This window comes from Emydura macquarii, unplaced genomic scaffold, assembly GCF_026122565.2.
Source record: "Emydura macquarii macquarii isolate MOO-44397 ecotype Brisbane River unplaced genomic scaffold, CSIRO-AGI_Emac_v2 contig_3692, whole genome shotgun sequence".
NCBI classification, from domain to species: Eukaryota; Metazoa; Chordata; order Testudines; family Chelidae; genus Emydura; species Emydura macquarii.
Window position 1 is genome coordinate 4,895,406 of NW_027133829.1, and position 18,546 is coordinate 4,913,951.

Here is an 18,546-nt window from a genome sequence, read left to right on the forward strand (position 1 = left end):
GCTTGCTTGAAGAAAAAAAATAGGCTGTCTCAATAGCACATTCTTGATTAGTTAATTGATAAAAATTAATAATAATGTTCCAACACCCAGCAGCCTAATTATCCACAGCTTTCCATTTGTACTCGTTAAATGTCCAGCTGCTTTACAAAGTGACAGGCTACTGTATAAAAACTCCAAATGAAAGTGTGCAGGGAAAACCTCCCTTTTATTCCATAGAGAAAGACAAACATGCAATAAAATCAAAATGCTGCCTCATATCTGGTGGATGTCACTCTCACATGAAACTATGTTCAGGGACCTAGCAGCAAACAAGTAAAACATGTATTCCCTCCCCCCCCCCAGCTGGGCAGCAAAGCTGTTACTTTGTGGATAGCCTCTACCTTAACTACCCATTAGAATTCCATGATGTGCCAAGTCTTGCTGGTTAGTTTTGTTGCACTGAACAGTACCTGAAAAATGAAGAGTTGTGAAACCAAGCAAATAAAACAACAGCTGTCGCTTTTGGGGAGGTGGGAAGGGGAGGATTTGTGCGTGCGTGTCTCAGGCTCTGGGCAATATAAACGGCTATTGAAATGGCACAATTTTTCTGTAATCCATCTAGCAGGCATCCTAGTTCAACTCAAACATCACAACAAAAAGACTTTTGAGGTCTGAAATGTTTGTTAAGCAGTCGTATTTCATTGGCTTTGATGCACGTTGAATTAAATTAAAGTTTGTCAGCTTTAACAGAAAGGTGTTTTGGCTTCCTCACAAATGCATATGCAGCTATATTTTGAGGGTTTTCTAGTACATCCCTGTCCCACAAACCATGATCACAGACATGCAGAGACACTGTTTAGCGATGGAATTTGTTCCGGAATGGGATCGTCAGCATCAAAAGCACAAGACTATACCATTTCTGCTAAAGGAGGATGTTAGTAGTCTTGCTGAAGTAGCAAATTATTAATTCCTGGGGCCAATCACTAGAAGGAGACATGATCAGACTCATTATGCCACTGTATAACATATGAACATCCTTGGTGTGAGTTATTCAGTCTGCATGACAATTCTTTGGCCTCTCTATTTAGCTTGTCAATGTGACTGTCTCCTATGACTGATCGGTTTCTTGTGATGTGGACTGAGACCCGTTCTCTTGTTTCACATATGCCACTGAAGACCCTCAGAGTAAAACTTGCACTTCAACTCCTCAATACCAATTGCAAAGATTCTATTGCCATCCATAGACCCTTGCGTATGAAAGAACCAGGTGAAAGAAATACAGAACATGCAAAATGTTGCATATGAAGCAGTAATCAATGAGCAAACAACCTATGCTAATGCTTGGCATGGACTCAAAACAGTGAGTGAAAGGGATGCAATTCATGTCAACAAACAAGGGAATACATACTTCTAGGTGAAACTAGCAGAGAACAGTAATTCATGTCATCTCTATTTATAAGGCAGAAGATTAAAAAAAACAACAACAAAAAAACAAAAACAGTATAGTACCATAAACTACCAAAAGAGGGAAAGCAGCATTTCTTCTGAATAGTAAAATTTCAAAGCTATATTAAGTCAATGTTCAGTTGTAAACTTTTGAAAGAACAACCATAACGGTTTGTTCAGAGTTACGAACAACCTCCATTCTCGACGTGTTCGTAACTCTGAAATTCTGCTCTAGTGAGACAATATTGGGCAGCCTGATGATAGGCAGTTGTCTCAGCATTGCAGGTGCCTACCCATTGTCAAATTCATTGTAGGCATCATGGCAAAAGAGAATGTTATGGAATGATCTAAAGGACAATAAGCCCCGACTGCAATCAGATCCTCATTGTGCTAGGAGCTGTACATACAAAGTTAAAGACCATCACTGCCCTGAAGATTTTACAACCTGTATAGATAAGAAAAACAAAAGAAGCATTAACCCTACCTAACAGATGGGAACAAAGGCAGAGTTGCCAATGCTTCCAATTTCAAGTCCAGTAACAGGATTTTGCATCCTGCTGGAGCCAGTCTCACACTGATGAGAAGTTTCAGTCGTTGGGATTGCCAGTCCTTCCCAGGGTCAAGTCCCCTCTCTTGGGGAAGGCCAGCCAGATGCTGAAGGCAAGCAAGTCTTTCCCCCCACCCCTCGGGAGCTGAGAGGAGTTTCTGGGTGGGGGAGGGTAGAGAAGAAGCAGCTGACACACCACTGTCAGAAGGGGAGAAAAAGGGGAGAAGGGAGCAGAAAAGTCCCAGCCACTTGCTCTTCCCTCTATCCCCTTCCTGTGAACCATGGCATGGGTCAATCTCCTTTCTGCTCCTCCATCCCTGCAACACCAGGCCACGGAAAAAGAGCGGGGTATGACGAATCCTTGGAGCTGCCCTGTCTCCCCAGTCCTGGGAAGGGGAAGAACCCTACTGCAGCTGCCTCCCACCACCCCCAGATCTGGGGCTTGTGAATCCCTGAAGTTGCAGGAGAGGTGGAGCAGGGGGGCCAGAACTGATGTGGAAGTGCATAAATAATTGCTGGGCAAGGGTACAAGCAGATGTAGGACTGGGGGAGGAAGACTGGGGGGAATGGACATGATTAGAATTTTTGGCTTTGGGGTGAAGCTCCGCACATAAGGGAGCCAGTGAGAGCTCCTGCAGCAGGGGCAAAGGTCACCTTCTCTATACTTTTAGGAGTGTGAACAACACGAATTGTCACAAATGTAGGGGGTGTGCAAGGGGAGCTCAAAAAGCAAAAGACCATAACACACAATGAAGTCATTAAAAAGTCATGATTTGGGACCAATTTTATTGTGTGTTTTGTTTTTTTTTAAAAGAACACTTTTTTTTTAAATCTTGGCAGGTCCAAGAGAGAAATCCAGATTTCCAGAGAACCAGTCCAGTGCCTTCATCACTAACCACCCTTCTGTGACCATGTGTTTTGGTCAGATTTTGTCAACCTGTCATTTTTGTCCTGCAGTTGATGTGAGTTTTAAAAAGCAGATTAAATATTTCATTAAAAAAAATGCAGTTAAAAAAATACAAAAGGGGGCCTTAACAAAATGGCTCAGGCCCATGCTTTAAAAAAATAAATCCAAAATTGGCTTTTTATTTCAGTCTAGAATTTTGCGAAACTTTTGCTTCAAACCCCCAAACCATGGAAAATTTCCCTATTCTGGGTCTTGTTACAAACTTGAAGTTTAGCCTGGATTCATCAAGGATCCCTGTGATTTCCTGCCCTTTCTAGCTAATCTGAGTCAAATATATGGTTTTGTGATTAAAAGAAGTGAAACATATTAGTTTTACTTTGGATTTTGGGTTTAAACATAACTCAGTCCATACTCAAGAGGCACAAGCCCATGTGAATTTAAACCCAAGGAAGCATTCATAGGAGGCTCTGTGGATCAGAACCCCCGTTTTGCACAGCTTTAGTCATTTGATAGTTTAGGGGGCAATAAAATTAGAGTCAAGGATCCTATTAGTCACAGAAAATAGAACGTTTTTATTTACTGTTTTGTTAACTGGGAGGCCAGAAGGTTTCAGAGGTTCCTGATAATGCATCATGGGCTGAGTCACAGTGTACCAAATTAGTCATGGCTGTGGGATATGCATCCCACAGTTTCATTTACACTGACAGGCTTACCTGATCTATACTCATTTCTTTTAGACATTAGATGATTTTGAAGTCATGTGCTTCAAAGCTTTCTGGGTTTATTATTTCTTCAGTGTTACACCACCCGGCTCACCTCGGTATTTCAGTGACATATTTCACCTGCAGTGTTTAGACACAATGATCAGACTGTGATAGCATACACAGAGGACAACACCTGCGGGCCAAGTTACAGAAAAGAACATAGGGATCACAGCTTGTACCTTGGCATATGTTGCACACGCCACAAAAGAGTGCACAGCATGCATGGTGCTCATTTGACACCGTAAACAGCAATGGGCAAACTACACACATTTCAGTTTCAGACAGAACTGGACAGACCACCATGCTTTTTCATTCAATAACTTTTTCTGGCTGAGATGTTCACATGTTATGAACATTCATGAATGAAGCCTTAACCCCCACATTGTGAAATAGGTAAATATCCCCATTTTATAGATAGGGAAACTGAGGTACAGAAGCTAAACGATTTGTCCAATGTCACAGAGCAAATCACTGGCAGAGCCAAGAATAGAACCTAGATCTCATGAACCCCAGTCCCGTGCTTTTAACCACGCCTCCCCCTATATAAGCCTCCCAAAATATGGATTTCTGACTTAAAACTCTTCAGTCTGGAAGCAATACTATGATCTTGAAAAAGTAGGTTCTCTTGTGAGGTTTTCAGCACTTGCTGGTTCCAGCTGGACTGGTTATGGCACACAAAGAACTTTTCTTTGAGGCATTGGCACACACAAACTAGCTGATTACAACTGAGTCTCAAAGGCTCGATGTTGGATGAAGGTTCATTATTAAATCTGACTTCATTAAATATTGTACAAAACTGTTTGGATTCTGTACCACGATCTTGAATCCTTAAGTCATTTAGCTCCTTCCCTGCCTGTATTGCATTAACTCTGCCTCACAACACTGGTTAGGGATGGAAATCCCAACTACTGTTGCCCATGCCCTTATGTTACCCATGGATTCTAATCCGGTTTCCTTTAGGGGCAGATCTCAGTTTCTCTCCAAAATACATATCCACCTACCCCTAGGGAAGGCTAGCTCCCCGTACCACCTCTTCTGCCCCGGGCCACACCCACACTCCACCCCTGCTCTGTCCCACGCTCCCACACCTGCTCAACCTCCCCTCCCCCACCCAACACTCCTTTCCCTCCCCCCCACTCACTGCCACCCATCTCTGCTCCCTGCGGGACTCCCTCATCTCTGTCTCCTTTCCTGCTCTCTCCCACTAGGCCAGCATGAGCTGCTGTGCACCTCCATAGGCGACTGGGTGGGCATGGGACAGAAGCTTCAGTCTTTTCCTCGCTACCTGGCTGAGGTGGGAGCAGTGGGAAGTTACCAAACAGACCCAAACATTGGTAGGGGCCAGGGAGGCATTAAACAGACCCCCAGGGAGCTTGGGAGAGATGCAGGAAGGTCTGGCAGGAGGAAGGAAGTGTGCAGACAGCCACGCAAGAGGAAGTGAGCTAGGGGAGAGAGAAGGCTCCCTATCACAGCAGAAGGACCTGGCTGGCTGGGCAAGCTCCCTCCCGAGCCAATGCCAAATGCTCACACATTCCACTGTGGTGCTGCTCTGGCTTGTGTGCCGTTGCAGCAGCCTCCCCCCACGCAGCAGGGCAGGCGTCTGTGTGGGCCCTCCTCCCGCATCTCACATGCTCGTTCTGCCCCCAGTACTGGCAAACCCCAGGCACTCTTCCAGTGCTGGGCACTCCCTAAAACACACTGCTCCTCCCGCCAAGCCCAGCCAACCTCCCCAATACTGCTACCCTCCCCGTACAAACCTTGCCCCTTTCCAACATGCCCCCAAATTGCTGCCCTCGCCCGCACTCTGGCCACTGTACTGTTCCCAAAAGACCTGTCATCCAATGCAACCCCAGCTGTGCTGTGTCCCCAAATGCAGCTCCACCCAAGGAACCACCACCCCACACTAGTCTGAAAAACAGATGGCAATGCTATGTTGCACCAGGCAGGCTCAAAAAACACCTCCCCTTTCTTTCACCCTCCCCCCCCCCCCCAACCCTCTTGCCACATGTGCAGCGCCCCCTCTTCTCCACACACCCTCTTCCCCCAAGGCTTCGCCACTCTCCCTCACAGAGCTGAGAGCTCCCCCCACCACTTGAACAAGTAAAAAAATAATAATAGGGGGGAGCATTCTCTGCCCCAGGTGCCCTTCATTGCTGCCAGCTTGCTGCTTACTTCGTGGGAACACTCTGAAGGGCTCTGGGCCAGGTGGACGGGGATTCATTCCTCCCAGCCATTTACTGCTCAGCTACCCGGCCCTGCCTAGCTGGCACTGGCCCTGAAGCCTGGACAGCATAGTGGTGTCTGCCCCTGCCACACAATGAGTGATCCCATTCCAGGCCAGCCCTGCAATGGCTTGGAAGCGAACGGCGCACCCTCTGCACAGAGCATAAGGCTGGCCTGGTGGCATCTTGTCTTGTCTAGCTCTCCTGCCTCCCACTTTGAAAAGTGATGATCGGAGCAGGCCCTGCTGGCCCCTCCTTCCCTACCCCCCACACTCCTGCTCTTGCAATTTGCTCCAGCATCAGCCAGAGGAGGAGTCCCATAAAATCCCAATCTCCTGTGATCCAGGAGGAGTGCATATCACTGAAAGGTTAACTGTGGAAACACTTGGCACTTCTAAAGCACTTTCCATCTGATGACCTCAAAGCACCTCACCAAAAACAATTAAATTAAGCTACACAATAGTCCTCTGAGGCAGGCAAGTATTATCCCTGTTTTTTGGATGGAGAAACTGAGGCACAGGTTGATGACGTCCCCTATATCCACTGCCTTTTTAAATGAATGGAAAGACTCCCCTTAAGATCCAGCCTTAAATGACCGGTGGTCCAATATCCCACTGCAAGTCTGTGAGAGGGGGCCATTATAAAACCCCAAATCTTCACATTCCTAGCTCTGCTTTCAACACCAAGTCATGCTACCTCTGCCCTTAAATTTTACCTTCCATTTCCCTTATCTGAAAAACAAATGAGTGTCTTTCAAGGGACTCTTAATTGATTACTGAACAGGCTAGGGGGGATGAGGAGGCATGCGGGAGAGGGGGAGGGTGGGGAGAGGAGGAACCAGTCTGGCAAGCACAGAGAAGCACTGCAGCAGCAAGGAGTTAACTCAGATTAGGGGTGGGCAGGCTGAGAGCAGATTCAGACTGTAGCACTGCCAGAGCCCAGCCAGGTAGGCAGGGATAGGCAGAGAGTGATGTGAAATTGAAACGGAGACCGGAGAAGTTAGAACACTGGGGGCAGTCTCACGCTGCCTGCATGTCTGGCGAGTTGAGCTTTATATGCTCCATGCAGGCAGGTTCCCGATGGAGCATAAAGACTTCTGCCTTCCCAACAGGGAGAACAGGGAAAGAGGCAGGGTCCCCACAGGCCCTAAGGGGTGGCTCAGCCCTCCTCCGCCTTTAATACCAACCACCCATGCATATCCCCTGATCTTCTTCAGCCAAGAGGACTAGGACACCATTAAGGTTGTCTCAGATAAAAGCCTACCTTAATGGCAAAGTACAGAAACAAGCATGAAATAGAAGTTGATAAAACAAAACTATACTTGAACAGCAAGGTACTGCAGAAAGAGCTTCTAAACAGCTCAATCCAATTCTCTAAGAGCCATGAAATCTTAGTGAGCCTTTTCTGTGACTCTCAGCTGCTCTACACTGCAATTGCATCTACACAGTCAAGTCAAGCATGTTCACCTAGGCATTTTAACCATTCAATAATTAAGGGAAGAGCATCGTGCAAGTCCACGAGGGAATCAGGCAGCCCTTGTCCTTGGGTGCAGCAAGTTCCTCTTCTCACTGGCCACAACAGCAAAGCAGGGGAGAGTCGTGAAGGCCCCACTTAGAAGCCTGAGCCATACCCTTGATCACTCCAAACCAGAAGAGATTGAGCTTTACACAAAGATGGAGTGAAAGGTCAAAACCAGAACTCTACACTGGTGCAACATGTCTTCATTAGATGTGGGCAGTCGTTTGAACTGATGTAGTTACACTGGTGTATATTTCTCTGCTATTGGCAGAGAGCCCCAGACTACAGCTCTGTTTCTTATGAAGTGGATGTGAGGTGTTTCTTCAGCTCAATACATCATTGTGGGATGTATGCTTGAGTCAATACATAATACAATTCACTTCTTCCTTCCACACAACTCAACTTGATTACACTGGGGGGTGAAGGGGGGGGGGGGAAGCTGCATAGAAACAAAAGCTAATTTCCTGTCTTCTATTGGCTTATGGTAAATCTCTCCTCTGTTCCTATTTCAGTTTTAAGATAAATACTGCTTTGCAATTAATAAAAAGGTTTTCCTCCTCACTCTCAGTGATTGCTTAGGCAAGTTGTTTGAGGAGGTTTGCATATAATCTCATTAGGCGGCTGATTGTCTTCTGTACCTTTGAATGCGCTTCAGTACCATGTTAAGGAGATAGGAACCTGTAAAGGTGTTACTAGATATACATCTCTTCTAAAGTACAAGCTACAGATCATTAATTATTCAAATCACCAATGTTCATACAGTGAATAGATATTCAGACAGCCAGATACAGCTGTCACTTGACCTAAACCCACTCAAATGCAGTTCTAGTTCCTGATCTACCCTTTTCTGATGCTGCTGAAGTCCAAGGGATTTCATTCCAACATCTCGAAAATTCTCATTTAAAAACAACTGATCTAATGAGATTTCAGCCATTTGAGACCAGCATTTCATAACAATGGCTCACTAGGTTTATGGCTGTTAATAGGATCCAAAACCCTAATTTGGCCTTGCTTGAATCTGAACCTCATCTGGATTTCAAGGCTCATTTATGTTTTATTGGAACCAGATTCCCAATCCTTGGTTTTACATTTTACCCAGGTTAAACATTTTGAAGAATGTTTAATGATTTGAGAAGAGGAACCATCTGTTTGTAAGGGAACTGTCAGCAGGGGAGGGACAAACAGAAGCTGAAAACTAAGAAAATGGTTAAAATGGCACCCATAAATCTTATTTACTTTTTTAAGCCACAGTGGTAGCATAGATTAAAGTCCATTTAGCTGGGGAGGGAGGGGGAGGAGTCGTCTGTCAGACTAGCATTTAACCTTTAACTAGCATTAGGGGTCACTAATGACTTTCATAATTCAGATTCTTTTCATTCCCTTGTGCTCATGGCCTTCCCCCCTCCACTCCTGAAATGCTTTTATTTTTTAATATGTGGATCACCCAGTCCAGAGCATCAATGTGATCCCCTGGGTGCCTATAGAAATAAAAAAGTGATACTATGAAAACTGAGCTGGGGAAAAAACAAACTGCCTTCTTCTGCCTGATATCTTTTATGATTTACACAAGACAGACACTTTCCTCATTTCCCTTTGGTTTTCACATGTAAACTGGTAATTCCAAACACCCTCTCCTTAATTTTGTAGGTCTTTGAAACTCGCAACAAAAAACCTTACTGCATGGAACCATCTCTATCAAAAGATAGGAAGAAATAAGGTGGCATAACTATTTTTGAAATTCCTACCAGTTTATCACCTTGTGTTTTAATGTATAAGCTTCATGACTCACGCTGGGGATTGCGCTTGCTTTCTGGGTAACATGACCTCCTCTAGCTTTGTTCCTCCTAGCTGTACAAATTGGTCAGCTGCTAACAGTGAAGCAAGCAACTCCCTTATTAGTCATATCTAGATATACAAAATTAATGCCTGAGGCAGCAGTGGGCTAGTTAACACACCAGCTTCTGGTATGTGGCCATCCCACATTTCAGAGTAGTTTCATGGAGATCAGAGTTTCAGATATGAGACATCTGCATGATAGCCTCTAAACAAATCCCCTGACCTGAATGCCCACTAAAACTTTCTAGCAATCTGGAGATTTGCACAACACGCAAGGGGATACTGGGAATGATGCTGAAAGGCAAATCCTTGACATCTAGAAGGCCCCACTCTCAGTTGTGCCATCTCATTATTTATCCATCATAATCCATACAGCAATTCGTTATGTGCCCCTCATAACATGATCTGGCACATTACATAATTAAAAGCAATAATGTAACAGGCCACAAGAGTAACCAGCCTGAAACACTGCTGCTCACCCCAGTCCTTTGCAGGCATCTTACGGGTCTAGTACAAAACTAGAAGCCTGCACCGAAGCAGGCTGTGTCTGAATAATCAATATTATACTGTATGCCCTTCTGCCTCATCCAAAAAGCGTAAAGACAGCATCGGTTCAATAAGTCACCACCGCAAATAGAATTTTAACTCCTTTCAGTAGGTGGGTTTGAAGCACTAGATGGCTTGTAGGCTATGGTGGAAAGGACAACAGTTGACAGGCTGAGGCTTTCACTGGTAGCCTACAGAAGGTCTGGACCAGCACTTGACTTACTATTGAACCCAGTAGACCCTACCTTGTCAACTGAGCCGTTTTTATTTAATTTTTCTTGGTAAATCAAATCAATAGAATTTAACATGACATATTAACATGACATAACATTAGAATGGTAATGTACACCATTATTGGTAAAGTCCCACAGTTTCATTCTCAAACAGTGGGTGTTTTTTATATTGAGTTCTGCCCTATAAATAAGGGCCAAGCGTTCAATATTATCAACAACTTCCTCTCCCTCCTCTTGCACAGGAGGATACCAATATAAAAATAGTCCCACGTCCATCCATATCCAAACTTGACAGAAGTCTGGATCTAATTCTGCCACATCACCAATGCCCTAGCCTACCTCTAATGGGCCAGACCAAAACCCTGGCTGTTATCATACCTCAAATTCTGGGAAAGATTGGTTCTGGATCCCAACTTCACAGCTCAAGCCTGTCTAATGAAGTACTGAGACCTGCTCACAATAATGCGAAGGAGGAGGTTGAGATTTTAGCATCAAGGTTCTCAAAATTCCCATACACAGCAGAGCACAGCCTATCAACCACCCCTGAAATCAGAGGAAGTTGATCATCTGCAATATGTCCACATATGCCTTAGGGCATGTCTATACGGCATCCAGGGGGCAAACCTCCCAGCCTGGGTCCACAGATCTGTTAGAGCTTCAAACATAGCTGTGCAAATGCAGCTTTGACATTGCTGCTCAAGCTGGAGCTCTGGTGCTCAAGCCCACTCTCCACAAATCTCCCCAGGCTTCAGAGCCTGAGCCACAACATTTACACAGCTATTTCTAAAGTCGCCAGCACAAATGTGTGGATCTGGGCTAGGAGACTTGCTCCCAGACATGGATGTAGACATGCACTTAGAGACTGAGAGCAGATCACTACCAAATGCTCTGAAAGACGTTCAGAGTTCGTCGTCAATATGCTGCAAGCAAAAATATTCTATAGCCCAAATGTGGTGATCCCACCTCAGGTAGCAAGAATTATTGTAGCTAAGCATCACATAAAGTCTGCAGCAGAAAGTGTCCAAGCCCGGGTCGACAGACTCTCGTTTGCACTACCCACACTAAAATTGTGTGGACATCATGGTTCAGGCTCTGAAGTCTAGGTAGGAGGTGCTATTTTTAGCATGGTAGCATGAGCCCAGCAAGCCTAAGTCTGTTGACCCAGACTTGGAGGCTTCCTGCCACTGGCTGTACAGACATACTCTAGTTCTTCTCAAGCTCTCAGGATACCCGTTGTAGTCACATAGCTATCCATCTATTTCTCTTCCATCCTAGTAAGGTAGATACTGCAGTACCTCTTGCTCCCACTTTTAAAAAACATTTAAAGGGATATCGACATGTAATTTTTTTCTTTCATCTGACCTGAAATATAAGGAGACATTGGAAAAAATTCTAAATGCCCTCTATGTGAACATCTCCATTGACATTAGCAGCTGCCTATTAACATCTAAATCTTTGTAAGTCTTCATTTGGAAACACCTGCAAAGACATTTAAGAACGTATTACTGTATGAGAAACCAAGTTTGCACAAGAAATACTGGAGTCCCTTCTTTAGACTGTTTCCTTGAGTCCATCACCTGAAAGAAACAAGAAAGTATGCTGGTTACTAGCAACAGGATGCTAAACCACACAAAGACAGTCTCACCCCACAAACAGTGGTGACTAATATGATTCGGGGAGATGATTTAACAGGTTTCTTCATGTAACAGGACGGGTGGTTGCTGTATCTCCCTACTTCTTACATATCATAGGAATTCACTCATTTCAGAGGAATTCGGTCTAAAAGCTTCTCAGAGAAATAAAAGATCTAAAGGTTTGACACAGGTATACTCATATTGTGGATATTTACATAAGAAGCTTGTGCACAGCCTACATACATTTGCAAAGAAAGTATTATTAACAAATGTACATTCTGCAATCACACAACATAACTGACCAGTCTTAGAGCGGATTTAACTTTGATTAATTTACTAACAAACACAACCCACAATATTCATAATACAGCATTAAAATAATTCTGTTGTGTAATTTCTATACAGGATGAAAAGAAAACTGTGCAAGACAAAGCCACACTCAATTAGCCTTTGGGTATTGCTCTGATGTCAGACAATTTACAGATCTGGTGTCAGCATGACTCCCCAGAACACCTAAAAACTTGATTTTATATTAGACATATAAAACTACATTGAAAGAACATTAAAATTCCAAAGTCATTCACTCAAGAGCTTGGAAATGCCAGAATTAAAGTTGCCTGGGCAACCTTAATTCAGGCCCCTTGCACCTATGAATTATATTAGTCTTTAATTATAACAATCACATTACTATTTTTTCCACAGGACCCAGGCATCCTTCAGTGCACAGGATGGACAATGCTCACAGAATGAGCAGCTATTCAGTATTTTGTTTTATCCTCATTGTTCAATGTGTAACCCCCATACCTAGGCTGCAGTGTGCTATTCAAAACTGGCTCTGAAAACAGAAATTAAGTTTCTTTCTGGGCTTTACTGTGACACTCACCACTTTTAGTATCAGAGTGCTTCACAAACATTCATTTATTTTTGCAATTCCCTTCTGAGCTGGTGGGGGATTATCCCCATGATACCATTTTGGGTACCAATTTTGAGACCATTTTTCAGAGTATTTAGCAGTATATAGCACATCATATTTTCAAAGTAGAGCTCTGATTGTCTTCAAGTGTAGACATAAGTACTCAGCACATCTGTAAATCAGATGCCATAATCGCCAATTGGGCACTCCAAAAAATCAACATGGCCAGTGACCATCTGTGAAGAGGATGTTGGAAACGACTTGCCTAGTGTAACACAGCAACTGTGGCAGAGGCAGGGATAGAATCTAATTTCTCAGGACAGTATACAACTGACTTAACCATGAGACCATTCCTTCTCTTCTTGCAGTCCTCTGCCTCATCTGCCTCATTCAGTACACACCTTTCAACTTCTGCAATAAATTGGGTAAGGGCCCCACAAACAACTTCTTTCTCCCAGAGAAACCTCAGTCATTCTCTGCACTGAATGAGGCAGGGGTCTTGTGGAAGTGAAGTGATCACATGATTAAAGAATGTCATAATGATACACAGAAAGGGGCCAAAATAAGGCTGTCCAGGCAACCTTAATTCTACCATTTCCTAATTTTTGAGTGCCTGACTTTGCAACCTTAATATTCTTCTGAAGCAGAAAGAGACAACTTTCACCATGTGGAATATATTAGCGCCCACAGGGTTTGAACCTTTAGATCCACCACACAGACCTCTGCTATTTGAACTAGAAAGCAGCCAATAGCAGTGGTAGGTTATCATTCTGTATATGGAGTAGCACTAGAAAGGGAGAAAGACACACTCATAAGAGGGTTTCACAGATATTTGCTGACAGCCCATGGTTAATGGTGAGACTCAAAAATCTTGGTTTTCATTCCAGGCTCTAAAGAAGAGTGTGTTCTAGTGGACACAGCCCCTTCTGCCCATTTCCCCCAAAGCATGAGTCCTCCTGCCCCAAATCCTCCAACCTGTCCCTGTCCAAATCCTCCCCTACCAGCTCTTCCCATTCTAGGCTTCTTATCCAGCTTTTGTCTTTCTACAGTTGTGCAGGTTGCTCCTCCTTCTCCACACTGCCTGGGCACCAGCAGTGGGAGCATGGAGAGCACAGTTGGCCTGTTCTTGGTTTCCTTACTCAACACGACAGTGGCACCTGGCTGTTGGGTCAGACCTGCACAGCCCCCACATCCCTAGGCTCAGTGCAGATGGAGGCCATGTCTACACTACAGGTGCAACAGCACCATAACTACAGCACCATACCCAGGACACCGTAACCCTGTACTGTAGATGCAAACTGCAGCAACGGAAGGGGGCTTTTCCATCACTGTAGCAATACCACTTCCCCGAGCAAGGTCAGGTAGGTCAACAGAAGTATTCTTCCATTGACCTAGCTGCATCTGCACTGTGGGATTAGCTCGGCATAGCTACAGTATTCAGGGGGGTGGATTTTTCATAAGTGTAGACCAGGCCGGAATCTTTGGAAAATGTAGCTGTCCAGCAAACTAACCTCTACTGAACATGTGCAAATTGAGGTATTTCAAAGGCTTATAACTTTGCGAAATATAGGCTTTTCTCCCCCCACCCCCCACCTAGAATAACAAAAGGCATGTCCTTGACAGCAGGGCATGCCATACAACATTACATGCCTGCTCCAAAACATGGAGGCACTAATGCTTCCCAGTGAAATAAGCTGTAAGAATTCTTTTATCAGGGGGAAAACATGTATTTTTTCCCTAACTTTGTTCTTGATAATGGCCAAACCATTGTTGCTGTAGCTTTCCAAAAGTGTTCAGCCTGAGGCAGATACTCAGCATGGAAAATATCAGCCAAATGGTTAAAATTTGGCCAAATTATAAACAACTGAAAACAAGAGAACGCTTGGTATTGCCAGTTTTGCTTATAATATGAATAAAGAAATGCTAGAAACAACTGTTTGACTTTGTCTGGGACAGCACCACCAACAGGAGGAAAGAAAATCTAGCTAGCCTCAAGAAAATATGCAAAACCTACATGTGAAGCATGATAATCTAAAATGATTTACTTGAGCATCCAAGTCAACCAAACCGATCAACAACCTTCTAGCCTGATATGCTGCCCCAGGGCCAGGCCAGCCTCGGCAAGAAGCAAGCCCTGCTAATAAAGCCAAAAAATCCTTGCATCACACTTTGACCACAAAGGCCCCAATCCTGCAACTTCTTACATGGTGACAGACTACTGTGCCCCTACAGACACCTACTGACTTCAGTGACAGGGGCTCAGTGCTGTCACAGCAGTCCCACCATGCCTATGTTGCAGGATTGGGGCTTAAGGCTATTCAGATAGTTACCTTTGGAGCAGTATTTGCTACTGAACAGATGTACTGTCAGATTTCAGTCACCTGTCATGTGACACAGCAACTCCTAACTTGCAGTGTTGTTGTAGCCATGTTGGTCCTAGGATATGAGAGAAATTACCTCACTATCTTGTCATTCTCACAGCAACTCCTAAACAGCCTCAGTGGTTAACATGGAGGGATAGAGAAAACGGCTTGCTTGCCTGCACCTACACAAAGGAGATAACACGTTTTAAAAGATTTTCCATGTTTCAGCTGCTTCCTAGCGCGACTGCAAGTATTTATTCTAATCAGCTTGAGATCTATTTAAAAAAAAAATAAAATCACACAGTCATTTGTAAACACAAAGAACATCTTACAAAGGCTGCTTTGTGTTGCAAGCTTACAGAAAACTCTGCAGACATCAAAAAATAAGCAAGTTTTGTGCAGCAGCACTGCCATCTAATGTTCAACATAGGAATTTTAAGAAAAAAGCTTCTGGTTATTGGCCAAAAACTCTCCATTTTCCTTGATCTTTTCTCTACTTGTTCCCATCCACTATACTACCATTTATTAGACAATTTCCTGCTACTATAGCAAAGAATCTCATGGAGGTTAATGTTTATTAAGGCAAAACTGAATAAATTGGTCTTCCACAAAAACTAAACTGAACTTTGAGGAAATAAAACAATTGTCCATTACATGTGTAATGAAGTGAACTGCCACATGGAATCAGCACATACAAGCTCTAAGTTTATGACAAAGTGTACCATAAAGGCCTCTGTACTTACCTAATATATTGGCAGATTCATTGCACAGTAACAGACCCTTAGAAAAGTTTCTCTTTAAGCAAGGCATATCTAACACTTCTGAGCAGAACTACATCTTGGAGCAACTGCCACTTGACTTCCCACTTATATATATATATGGGAGTATCAGAAGCAGAGCTAGAAACCTCAGCCTCTGGTCAAAGCACACCTGAACTCACTTATGCCTATTGAGACGACATAAAGGGCAAATGCCTGAGACTAGCTAGATGGGATGCTCCTAAATAAAGAAGATGTAGTCTGAGCAAATGCCTGGCATGATAGTATGAGTTGTTCTATGAAAATAAGTAATGCTCTAAAACACTATTAGTAGTACATTAGAGACTAGGGTTAGACAATATGAGTTTTACATGTATTATGATTCTTACAAGTGGTGAACTATGCAATCCCCATTTTTGGTTAATATAGACAAGCTTGGACTAACTGGTATTTTTTTTTTTTTTTAGGTGAAGATGAATATTGCTTTATAGATAAAACTAGTAGAAATTTATATTGGGGGGGGTTTTGAGGGGTGGAGTGTTGGGGGTTTTTTTTTTGCTTTTTGTTCTTAAGGCCTCATGCAGCAAACACTTATTATTTATTATATGAAATCCTGATATTACCTGTGTGGTTCAAGTCTAATGCTTCTGTGACTTATACCAACCAATGCTTTGCCCTGAGGTGCACCTTAGATGTTATGCTTTTCAAGGGTGACCGTTCCCTAGTGAGGTAAGCTTGTATGCAACAGCCTCAGCTAGACACTAAGGATGTGAATTTAACGTTCTACCACAGAATGCTGAACATAAGTAAATGCTTACAGTGCTTCCCAGATACCTGTGCTTCTTTCAGTGGAAGATGCCCATTTTTTGTGCACCAGATTACAGTGGTGGTTTATCTCCTGAAAACTCCTTTCTGTGGCTGCATTGGTTACATTTCTCCCATCACCTTTTTACCTTTGGGGCAACTTGCAAGTGGTAAATCTGCTACTGTCAGTGGAAACACAAGCTGGTGAGCACACGCCTCTCACTCTTGAGTTATATTTTTGAAGCACTAAAATACTTCTGTGGGTGGAGTTCCACTAGGAGACATTTGTTGTCTTTGTACAGTTTCTTACGGTTTGTGATAGGGGTTAAGAAATTCTTTGTTCATTGTCCCCGGTGGCAATTCACAACTCCTGATAATCATCCTTCCCATTTTAAATCGGATTGGGGGTTAATACGATCAATGAGGCCAAAAGCTATACTAACAAACCTCAAAAGGCCAGCAGCAACTGAGATAAACTACAGAAATTAATGATCTCTATAAAATACCCAGATTTGGCAGTCTGTTTTTGCACCCTTATAATTTGCAAGTTCAAGCAGTGAGGATCACTTAGGTGTTTCCATATATCTGAACCTACCAAGGTCTAAATGTGGGATGAAGAGGAACATAGAGAAATGATTCATACAGGAAATTAAAAATACTGAGAGAGTCATTCCATTAGTGTAATTAAAAATAACTTTGCATGAACCTATATTTAAGATTCTTCCTTAGGGAAACAATATTAAAAAATAAAAGTGAGCAGACACTAAATTTGTGTGAAATGGAAGTAACTTTGGGACCAAAATGAAAGCAATGGCTTTTGATATGTGGAACAATTGAAAGGTGTGTGTTTGTAAAGATAACCAGCAAGTGGTAGAAAGTCATATTGGTGACTAAGGAGCAGAGCTGCATGGATAAATAATTTTTTAGTTCCAAAAAATAAACTTACAAAAAAGAAAATCAGTTCAGGTTGAATCAAAACTTTTTGGAATTTTTGGTGAATCAGAAAACGCTGCAAAATTTTGTTTGAGACTGAACAAAATGTTTCACTTGACTCAAAATTAAATGTTTTGATTTGGGGCATTTTAAACCTTTTTAAAAATAAAAACAAAGGGATAGATTCACAAAAACAAATATAGCCCCTCCTTCCCCACTTCTTGTTCTAAATTGCTGTTTGATGCTGAATTTGGGTGGGTGGGTGGGTATGGGTTGAGGGAGGGGAGATGAGACTTGATTCTAATCTAGGGTTTTTAAATCAGACTGGACTCCTGCATGATCAAAAAGGTATCATAGCACACTGGTATGAAAGAATGATAAAGTAGTGTGAAGTTACACATTTTTAACACATCTGTGTATGAAGAAACAAATCAGTAGGGCTAAACTATATGCATACTATGTCCAGTACCCCTGCTATCTCTTATAATTAACTGAAAGTCAGACACCTGGAATTTCAAATCATTCCTCCACAAAGAAACAGCTGAGTCTTACCCTAAGGCAGATTCTGCTGAAGCTAATACTTTCAACTGATGTTAATCCTTTAAGATTACCAGTGTTTACGGCCTGTAACAGACTTTGAGCCAGGAAGACCTCACTCCCTATGCCAAGGAGCTGCAGCTGCAAGAAAGCAAGGCCAACATAAGGATAGAGGGGAGGGATGTGGGTTTATAATGTTGTTTTACTTTTTGTTCTGTTTGGTTATGCAATAAGCAGGGAAGAGTTGGGACTCACTACTTGGAGAAGTAGAGTGGTTTAGAGAAGTGGGCAGAGGGTTGGAAGCCAGTATTTTTTAAAATTTTAATCCTGGCTCTAACACTGATTTGTAGTGTGACCTTGTACATGTTATTACAAATTATGTTGTCTTAATGCCACAATTTAATCTGCCCATATGGAGCCAATGCCTTGAACACAACTTCATGCAGGTGTAAATGTCAACCTATACAGCTCAAACTGCACAGCTGGACGCATAGAGTGTAAACTTGTTGATACAGTGATAGTGTCTTTAGTTGTCTATTGTGGCTCTTGCCACGTATATAGATGCGCAGGAATAAATCAACTCTGACCCAGTTTCCCCATCTGTAA

The 18,546-nt window shown here is 43.1% G+C and overlaps 1 long non-coding RNA gene across 1 annotated transcript; it reads right to left on the reverse strand.

Moving 5' to 3' along the window:
* Positions 1-2,741: 2,741 nt before the first annotated feature.
* LOC137146005 (uncharacterized) lies at positions 2,742-15,738 on the reverse strand. The gene is made up of 4 exons (XR_010917815.1): positions 15,652-15,738; positions 15,003-15,090; positions 3,593-3,721; positions 2,742-2,923 (listed from the first exon to the last, which is right to left on the reverse strand). It is a non-coding gene; the product is annotated as an uncharacterized lncRNA (long non-coding RNA).
* Positions 15,739-18,546: the final 2,808 nt, after the last annotated feature.